Source organism: Ovis aries, chromosome 17 (genome assembly GCF_016772045.2).
Source record: "Ovis aries strain OAR_USU_Benz2616 breed Rambouillet chromosome 17, ARS-UI_Ramb_v3.0, whole genome shotgun sequence".
In the NCBI taxonomy this organism is placed as follows: domain Eukaryota; kingdom Metazoa; phylum Chordata; class Mammalia; order Artiodactyla; family Bovidae; genus Ovis; species Ovis aries.
The window spans coordinates 21,119,922-21,128,919 of NC_056070.1; the positions used below are offsets into that span (position 1 = coordinate 21,119,922).

At 40.4% G+C, this 8,998-nt stretch overlaps 1 pseudogene; it reads left to right on the forward strand.

The window, feature by feature from the left end:
- Positions 1-343: 343 nt before the first annotated feature.
- Positions 344-1,147, forward strand: LOC101106883 (tubulin beta chain-like; annotated as a pseudogene).
- The last annotated feature ends 7,851 nt before the right edge of the window (positions 1,148-8,998 follow it).

The following is an 8,998-nucleotide window of genomic DNA, read 5'->3' on the forward strand; positions in this document are numbered from 1 at the left end:
CCAAGAATTCCCAGCAACCACCAAAAGCTACGAGAGAAGCATGGAACTATTTTCCCTCAAAGCCTTTGGAAGGAATCAACTCTATTAAAGCCTTTATTTTGAACTTCTGGCCTCCAGAAATGTGAAAGACTAAATTCATATTGTTTTAAGCCACTCAGTTTATGGTAATTTGTTATGGCAGCCCTAGAAAGCTAATACACTGGTGATGCTGCCTCATCTAACATGTCACCCAAGAAATAATGAGTTTCAATGGCTTTCTCCAAGATTGCTACTTTGATTCATTGATGGTGATTACAAATGTAAGTCTTACTCAGAATGTGCAGGGAACAGTGGGTGATAATTCATTGTGGAGCCCTACAACGCCACCCTCTCAAGTCCACCAGCTCGTAGAGAACACAGATGAGACCTACTGCATTAATAATGAGGCACTGTACAACATCTGCTTCAGAACCCTAAAGCTGACCACCCCCACCTACGGTGACCTGAACCACCTGGTGTCAGCCACCACGAGTGGGGTCACTACCTGCCTGCGCTTCCCAGGCCAGCTCAATGCTGACCTGCGGAAGCTGGCTGTCAACATGGTCCCCTCCCTCTGCCTGTACTTTTTCATGCCCGGCTTTGCCCCGCTAACCAGCCGGGACAGCCAGCAGTACCAGGCGCTGACGGTGCCGGAGCTCACCCAGCAGATGTTCGAGGCCAAGAACATGATGGCCACCTGCGACCCGTGCCATGGCCGCTACCTGACCGTGGCTGCTGTCTTCCAGGGCCGCATGTCCATGAAGGAGGTGGACGAGCAGATGCTTAACGTGCAGAACAAGAACAGCAGCTACTTCGTGGAGAAGATCCCCAACAACGTGAAGACAGCCGTGTGCGACATCCCGCCCCGCAGGCTGAAGATGTCGGCCACCTTCATCAGCAACAGCATGGCCATCCAGGAGCTGTTCAAGAGCATCTCGAGCAGTTCACGGCCATGTTCCGGCGCAAGGCCTTCCTGCACTGGTACATGGGCTAGGGCATGGACAAGATGGAGTTCACTGAGGCCGAGAGCAACATGAACGACCTGGTGTCCGAGTACCAGCAGTACTAGGAAGCCACGGCCCAGGAGGATTGCGAGTTCAAGGAGGAGGTGGAGGAGGAGGTGGCCTAGAGCCGCGGGAGCCGGAAGGCCGAGGCCGTGGAAACTCTTTATTCACTCACAGCCCGTTCTGATAGTGTGTCTCACTGTGTGTGTGTTCTTTCCTGTCTTGACATCATGTGCTGTATAGCCACCACCATTAAAGCATTTCCATAGTGGGGGAAAAAAAAAAGAAACATTAAATTTGGACATATTAAAGTTACCATTTGGAATTTAATAGCATAAATGTAGAACAGCACAATGTCTTCTCTTGAACTCTTTAGATCATAATCATTATATTCTTATAATGTGATCCTTCACAATACTGATGGCACTCCTGCTTATTTAATGAGAAATATAGGCAGAGAACCTATGCAAGAAGTATGAAGAGACATCTAAATTCCAAAAGGAAAGTTACTCTTTGAGCATGGCTCAAGACTAACCCAGGAGAGCACAATATCATGACTTTGTTTGGAGCCCAATCAAGGACATCATTTGGAAAGAGTTTGGTATTACAGACCAAAAACCGCAAAATTTCTTACAGGAGACACTCAGTTACCTCTTGGTGAATGGAACTTGTAGCACAGAAATCTGCAGGAATTATGGGGTGAATACACTGAGTACCAACAGTAGAAGTTGCAGAGGGTGAAAATGATAGTCACTCAGTCATGTCTGACTCTTTTTGATCCCATAGACTATAGCCTCCCAGGCTCCTCTATCCATGGAATTCTCCAGACACGAATACTGGAGTGGGTTGCCATGCCCTTCTCCAGGGGATCTTCCCAATCCAGGGATCAAACCCAGGTCTCCTGCCTTACAGGCAGATTCTTTACCATCTGAGCCACAAGGATGTGTTTATCCCCAGGTGCTGTAAACTGAAGGGGGCCCATATCTTTGGCCAAAAGATGGGCAAGAGGCTTAGGCCTCCAAGTTCTAAGGAAAGTACTGAAAGAAATATTGTAGGAAATGATATGTTTCTTGTGAATATTACCGAGCATCCATATAACCTCTTCATCATTCTAACATGTAACTTGAAGCTCAACCTTGAAGAAAACAATTTATGAAAAAGTTGATAATTTGGGAAACAGAAAAGAAAGATACAAAGAACTTAACTTTTAAATAATGAAGTTCGACTTATGAATGAATCCATGTGAAGCCAACACTAGCTCTGGATTTCCATCTCCCTATTTACTCTGAGTAAGACTTGGGTGGTACACGGTTATCTAATTGATAATACCATGGATTTGGAGAAGGGTAACATTAGGGCAAGGAAACCAGTTAAAAGACCATTGCTATTATTTGGATTAAGGGTTTGGACTACACGATGAAAACTATGATATTGGAGAAATTAACTTAAACCTAATATATTATTAAAAACTTGATACCTCAATCCATATCTGTTACAGGATTATTCACCCTAGAGCTCCTACATGGACTATACAGCCTGTTGGAGTTTCAGTATCAGTACTATCCATTTTATATAGGTATTTAATGATAAGCAGTCTTGCATTTTAAGGGACGAGGTCGAGAAAATGACATTTTCAGAGAACGAACCTATTAGACTGAACAAATAGTATAGCCACCTACCAGTAAAAACAATAGTACCTTCATTTGTTGTGTCAGTCACTGTGTTAGACACTTCTGTCATTTTATCTAAATTCTTACTCTCTCAGCCAGCATTATTCTCATTTTACAGGTGAGGAATCTGAAACTCACTGAGTTTGAGCAAGTTATAAAAATCATGTGCCTTATAACTGAAATCACTCAAATTTCATCCGCAAACTGTTTGGTTTCTAAAAACTGTGGTCTTTTCATGCAAACTGGGCTCAATAAAGGAAAGAAATTTTACGGACCTAACAGAAGCAGAAGATATTAAGAAGAGATGGCAAGAATACACAGAACTGTACAAAAAGGATCTTCGCGACCCAGATAATCATGATGGTGTGACTCATCTAGAGCCAGACATCTTGGAATGTGAAGTCAAGTGGGCCTTAGAAAGCATTATTATAAACAAAGCTATTGGAGATGATGGAATTCCAGTAGATCTATTTCAAATCCTGAAAGATGATGCTGTGAAAGTGCTGCACTCAATATGCCAGCAAATTTGGAAAACTCAGCAGTGGCCACAGGACTGGAAAAGGTCAGTTTTCCTTCTAATCCCAAAGAAAGGCAATGCCAAAGAATGCTCAAACTACTGCACAATTGCACTCATCACACATGCTAGTAAAGTAATGATCAAAATTCTCCAAGCCAGGCTTCAGCAATGCGTGAACTGTGAACTTCCTGATGTTCAAGCTAGTTTTAGAAAAGGCAGAGGAACCAGAGATCAAATTGCCAACATCTGCTGGATCATGGGAAAAGCAAGAGAGTTCCAGAAAAACATATATTTCTGCTTTATTGACTATGCCAAAGCCTTTAACTGTGTGAATCACAATAAACTGTGGAACATTCTGAAAGAGATGGGACTACCAGACCACCTAAGCTGCCTCTTGAGAAATCTGTATGCAGGCCAGGAAGCAACAATTAGAACTGGACATGGAACAACAGACTGGCTCCAAATAGGAAAAGGAGTACATCAAGGCTGTATATTGTCACTCTGCTTATTTAACTTATATGCAGAGTACATCATGAAAAATGCTGGACTGGAAGAAACACAAGCTGGAATCAAGATTACCGGGAGAAATATCAATAACCTCAGATATGCAGATGACACCACCCTTATGGCAGAAAGTGAAGAGGAACTAAAAAGCCTCTTGATGAAAGTAAAAGAGGAGAGTGAAAAAGTTGGCTTAAAGCTCAACATTCAGAAAACTTAGATCATGGCATCCGGTCCCATCACTCCACAGGAAATAGATGGAAAAACAGTGGAAACAGTGTCAGACTTTATTTGTTTGGGCTCCAAAATCACTGCAGATTGTGATTGCAGCCATGAAATTAAAAGACGCTTACTCCTTGAAAGAAAAGTTATGACCAACCTAGATAGCATATTCAAAAGTAGAGACATTACTTTGCCAACTAAGGTCTGTCTAGTTAAGGCTATGGTTTTTCCTGTGGTCATGTATGGGTGTGAAATTTGGTCTGTGAAGAAGGCTGAGTGCCGAAGAATTGATGGTTTTGAACTGTGCTGTTGGAGAGGACTCTTGAGAGTCACTTGGACTGCAAGGAGATCCAACGAGTCCATTCTGAAGGAGATCAACCCTGGGATTTCTTTGGAAGGAACGATGCTGAAGCTGAAACTCCAGTACTTTGGCCACCTCATGCGAAGAGTTGACTCATTGGAAAAGACTCTGATGCTGGGAGGGATTGGGGGCAGGAGAAGAAGGGGATGACCGAGGATGAGATGGCTGGATGGCATCACTAACTCGATAGACGTGAGTCTGAGTGAACTCCGGGAGTTGGTGGTGGACAGAGAAGCCTGGCATGCTGCGATTCATGGGGTTGTAGATTCGGACACGACTGAGCGACTGAACTGAACTGAACTGAACTGAACTTCCTTCATATTAGGTATATATTTTATGTTTACATCACCATATTTTTAACACCAGACTCATAATACACAGCACACATCACCGGAGCACCAGTTGACAACAAGGGCATAAACTTAATTATTATCTATCTATTCTTTGGTCTTCCCTGGTGGCTCAGAGGTTAAAGCATCTGCCTGTAATGCAGGGGACCTGGGTTCAATCCCTGGGTCAGGAAGATCCCCTGGAGAAGGAAATGGCAACCCACTCCAGTATTCTTGCCTGGAGAATCCCATGGATGGAGGAGCCTGGTGGGCTACAGTCCACAGGGTCCCAAAGAGTCAGACACAACTGAGCAACTTCACTTTCTATTCTTTGCTTAATAGTTTCTACTCTGAAACAAATCTTACTAGGTCAGAAAAGAGCCAATGCAAACATCCATTGCCTTCCAATTCAAACTTAAAATTCCATCTATTAAAATACAGATTTCCTGAATTGCATAGAAATTAGAAGGTGAAGTAATTGAGCTCCATGTTATCTAAAATTTACCCTGAATACAAAATTTATCAGTTTTGGAAGCTTTTAGTAAAACTCTGCTTCTGTGAGTGTGAGTGTGTGTGTGTGTGTGTGTGTGTGTGTGTGTGTGTGTGTGTGTGTAGCAGAGAAACAGAGAGAAATAAAGAGACAGAGACAGAGGCTGACCTAAGCAAAGAGTTATTTTATGCAGCAAACAGCTGTCATACTGGCTATGCTTTATTGGCTTCTTGATATTCTTACAGTGGATGCTGAATCACTCATATTTTCTCAGTACTGGAGTCACTGACAGTACTCTTTTCACTTTAACAGATGGCATTGCCTTTTGTGTCCTGGGACATGAGACTCAAGACTCAAGGGTTAAAGATGTTACTTTAGGACCTTAATCCACTCCACACACCCCTAAGTTTCTCCAGATTCAGAAAAAGTTGTTTGGTCTCTGAGAACTTTCACATATGATTTTGTAAAAACAACCCCTCCAGAGATCACCCAGTTTTCTGCTCTTTGTCTAGAGCAAACATTTTTTTTTTTTGTAATGAACCAAATGTTAAATTTTTGGTTTTATGAGCCAGATGTTCTCTGTCATGACTATTCAACTCTGCCATTATAATGTGAAAGCAGCCATATGTAATATGAATGGCATGGCTATATTCTAATAAAACTTTATTTACAAAAACATGTGGCTGATGCAGTTGGTCCATGGGTTGTAGTTTGCTAAACCCCGATATAGGGTATCTCTATGTTATTTGTCTTCTTTTACCATAAGTATATTCAGTTTTGGACTATCTTGAATAAAATTTCACTATATAAAAGAATCAGCAAATCAAATTATCCTGAAATAAAATATTTGGGAAAAGTTATTCTGAAATATATGTATTATTTTGTTTACCAATTTTTCAAACTGAATTTCAAATCCTTATTGTCTATTTCAGCATATTTCTTCTCTATACATGCACACACCCCAGTCTGATATTGATTACCTCCTCAACAGTCTAGTTGTACAACCATCCCACTGTGATATAGTGTTCATTTTATTCCTCTACCTCCTTTTTTCTTCAATCTCTACTTCCTGAAATTCTCACCTAGAAGTTACCTACCTAAATGATGGTCACATTTCAATGTGTAGAGCTAGAATGAACATGAATTTTTATTGTTTGGCTGAGTACTCTAATTGTTGGTAATATTTATCTAATTTAACTAATAACTTATGGCATTAATTGTCATGACCAATTATTCCCTCTGTGTGTGTGTATGTGTATGAACGGGTGGGTATGACTATGTGGGGGTGTGTTTTAATGCTGCTCTAGGATCTGGGTCGGAGAAGGCAATGGCACCCCACTCCAGTACTCTTGCCTGGAAAATCCCGTGGATGGAGGAGCCTGGTAGGCTGCAGTCCATGGGGTGGCAAAGAGTCGGACACGACTGAACGACTTCACTTTCACTTTTCACTTTCATGCATTGGAGAAGGAAATGGCAGCCCACTCCAGTGTTCTTGCCTGGAGAATCCCAGGGATGGGGGTGGGCTGCCGTCTATGGGTTCTCACAGAGTCAGACACGACTGAAGCGACTTAGCAGCAGCAGCAGGATCTGGATATTACTAGTTTGTATTCTAGTAGGCAAGACAGTCATTTGAGTAGCTGTTGCCATGTATTTTGCTTGCATTAAGCAATATTATGTGTTATATTATTCCTTCTCATTAAAACTGTAATATAAATGAAGACAGGAAACTGTTCTATGTTTCATATATACCTCACACAATAAGTAGATAAGCAGATGTGTTTTTATTCCCTGAACTCAAAAACAAAATAATAAATTAAATCTAAAAGTGAAGTTTCTGTTTTAAATTACAAGTATTATACAAATTTAATATAATTTGCCACATTTTCCAGTTTTTGTATTTGTAAGGGCACCATGGGTTTTACAACTGCAGGTTAATTCTTAAGTTCCTTCTAAAGTTAGAGTTTCAGTTAGTGAACCACGTTTTGACTCAACATAAGGGAGCAAAAACGCAGGTTGAGTGAAAGGTCAGGAAGCTTAGGAGAGAAAAGATACTTGGGCTGCTTGTAAACAGACTGCAGCTCTCTCTTTTAAATGTTTTATTGTCTAATAGGGGAAAAAAGCCTTTTCTCCATGAAGCTACTGTTAATTCAGGGGAAAAAAGGAAGAAAGAGATAGGTGAAGAATGGTATCAGAACGCATTATTCTTGATTTCTTTCTTTCATACACATGACAAACATATGTATTCAGGGAAAAATATGCAATCACAGGCCTGGTATGTGTCACTTATAAAAGGATTCAGTATCTTTTCTTTAAACATCAGTTACTTAATTGAGAAATTAAAATTTTGATTCCTGAATCAAGTGACAAGATGTGTCAGAATTATATATCGGTCAGAAATAGCATAATTCTAAGTCACTTGAATTGAATATTGTTAAAAGATAATTTCTCACCAGTCTTGCAATTACTTACAAGTAAGCAATCTGCCTAATTTTCTTTTAACATAACTATGATGACAGAGGCCCAGTATTTAATTTAGAGCTAACTCCTATCAACTAATGGTTCAATTTGACACCTTGTTGCTATATACTAACAAGGATGAGATTTTGTAAAGGTTTTGGCAGAGATCCAGTCATCACAGCTGCTCTTGTATGATCACTCCTTGAGAAAACAGTTTTTCCCACCTCTAAATACCCTATTTTCAAATGTAATTTTGCTGTGAGAACCTCTTTTATCCTTTTTTAAATCCTTCCCCTTAGGAAATACTCTAACATTGGCTACTAACTGCTGTTATTCACAACTATTACTCATCTGTGATATCATTGTAAAGTAAATCACCAGAAACTGTCCAACCAAATATCACAGGGAGGGTAGTATTTTATTGTTAGAAGGTTAAGGTAGAGAAGCTTTTAGGCAAAAGAAACAACGCATATCATGAGTATATCATAAAATTATTAAACTGCTAAAAACATTAAACTCATGTCTTTATAGCATTTTTTTATTCTTATAGACAAGGTGAAGATATTGGGAGATATCCAGATTCAGATTCCCAATTCCAGATATTGAGAATATTTAGAAAGCACTACACATAGAATAGATTCTAAGGTCCTGCAGTGAAAGCATGAACAAAGTGAGTTTCTTTTGGCACGGTACTTAAGGACATTAGAATAAATTTTAGCTCTAAGTTTAGCATTATACAACTAGCTTAAGTACAGCTTTTTGTTAATATAATATTGATATGTAGTTATTTTGATTGGTATTTATTGGATTGTGATTATGTAAACTCTAGACTTCAGGAAAACTCTGGGCTTTGAAATGTACGTGATTAAATTTGTATTCTGAGCCTACTAAGTTCACCTCTGAATGACATGCCAAAGTGCTCATAACCAGAATATCATAATAGAATTGCAAATATGGCACTAACACCAAAATTTCTCATTTGACCCATTATATCTTGTTTGCCTTGGACTACACTAACTTTGAGTCTTAATTAGCTCTGTCTCTTCTGCTCAGGCAATCTTACTGGCATATCAGTTGTCTCCCTTGCAGTCTTTCAACTTTTCATTTTGTTCCCTCAAATTTGAATGATGTCTAATTTAACTTGTCCTTGGTATCCATTGGCTGTTAAACTGAGAGCAAATACCACTTGACACAGAATCACTACCAGCAGCTATCACAGAAGTCTATGTCTGCTGCTGCTGCTAAGTCGCTTCTGTCGTGTCCGACACTGTGCGACCCCATAGACAGCGGCCCACCAGGCTGCCCAGTCCCTGGAATTCTGCAGGCAAGAACACTGGGGTGGGTTGCCATTTCCTTCTCCAAAGCATGAAAGTGAAAAGTGAAAGTGAAGTGGCTCAGTTGTGTCCGATTCTTTGCGACCCCATGGACT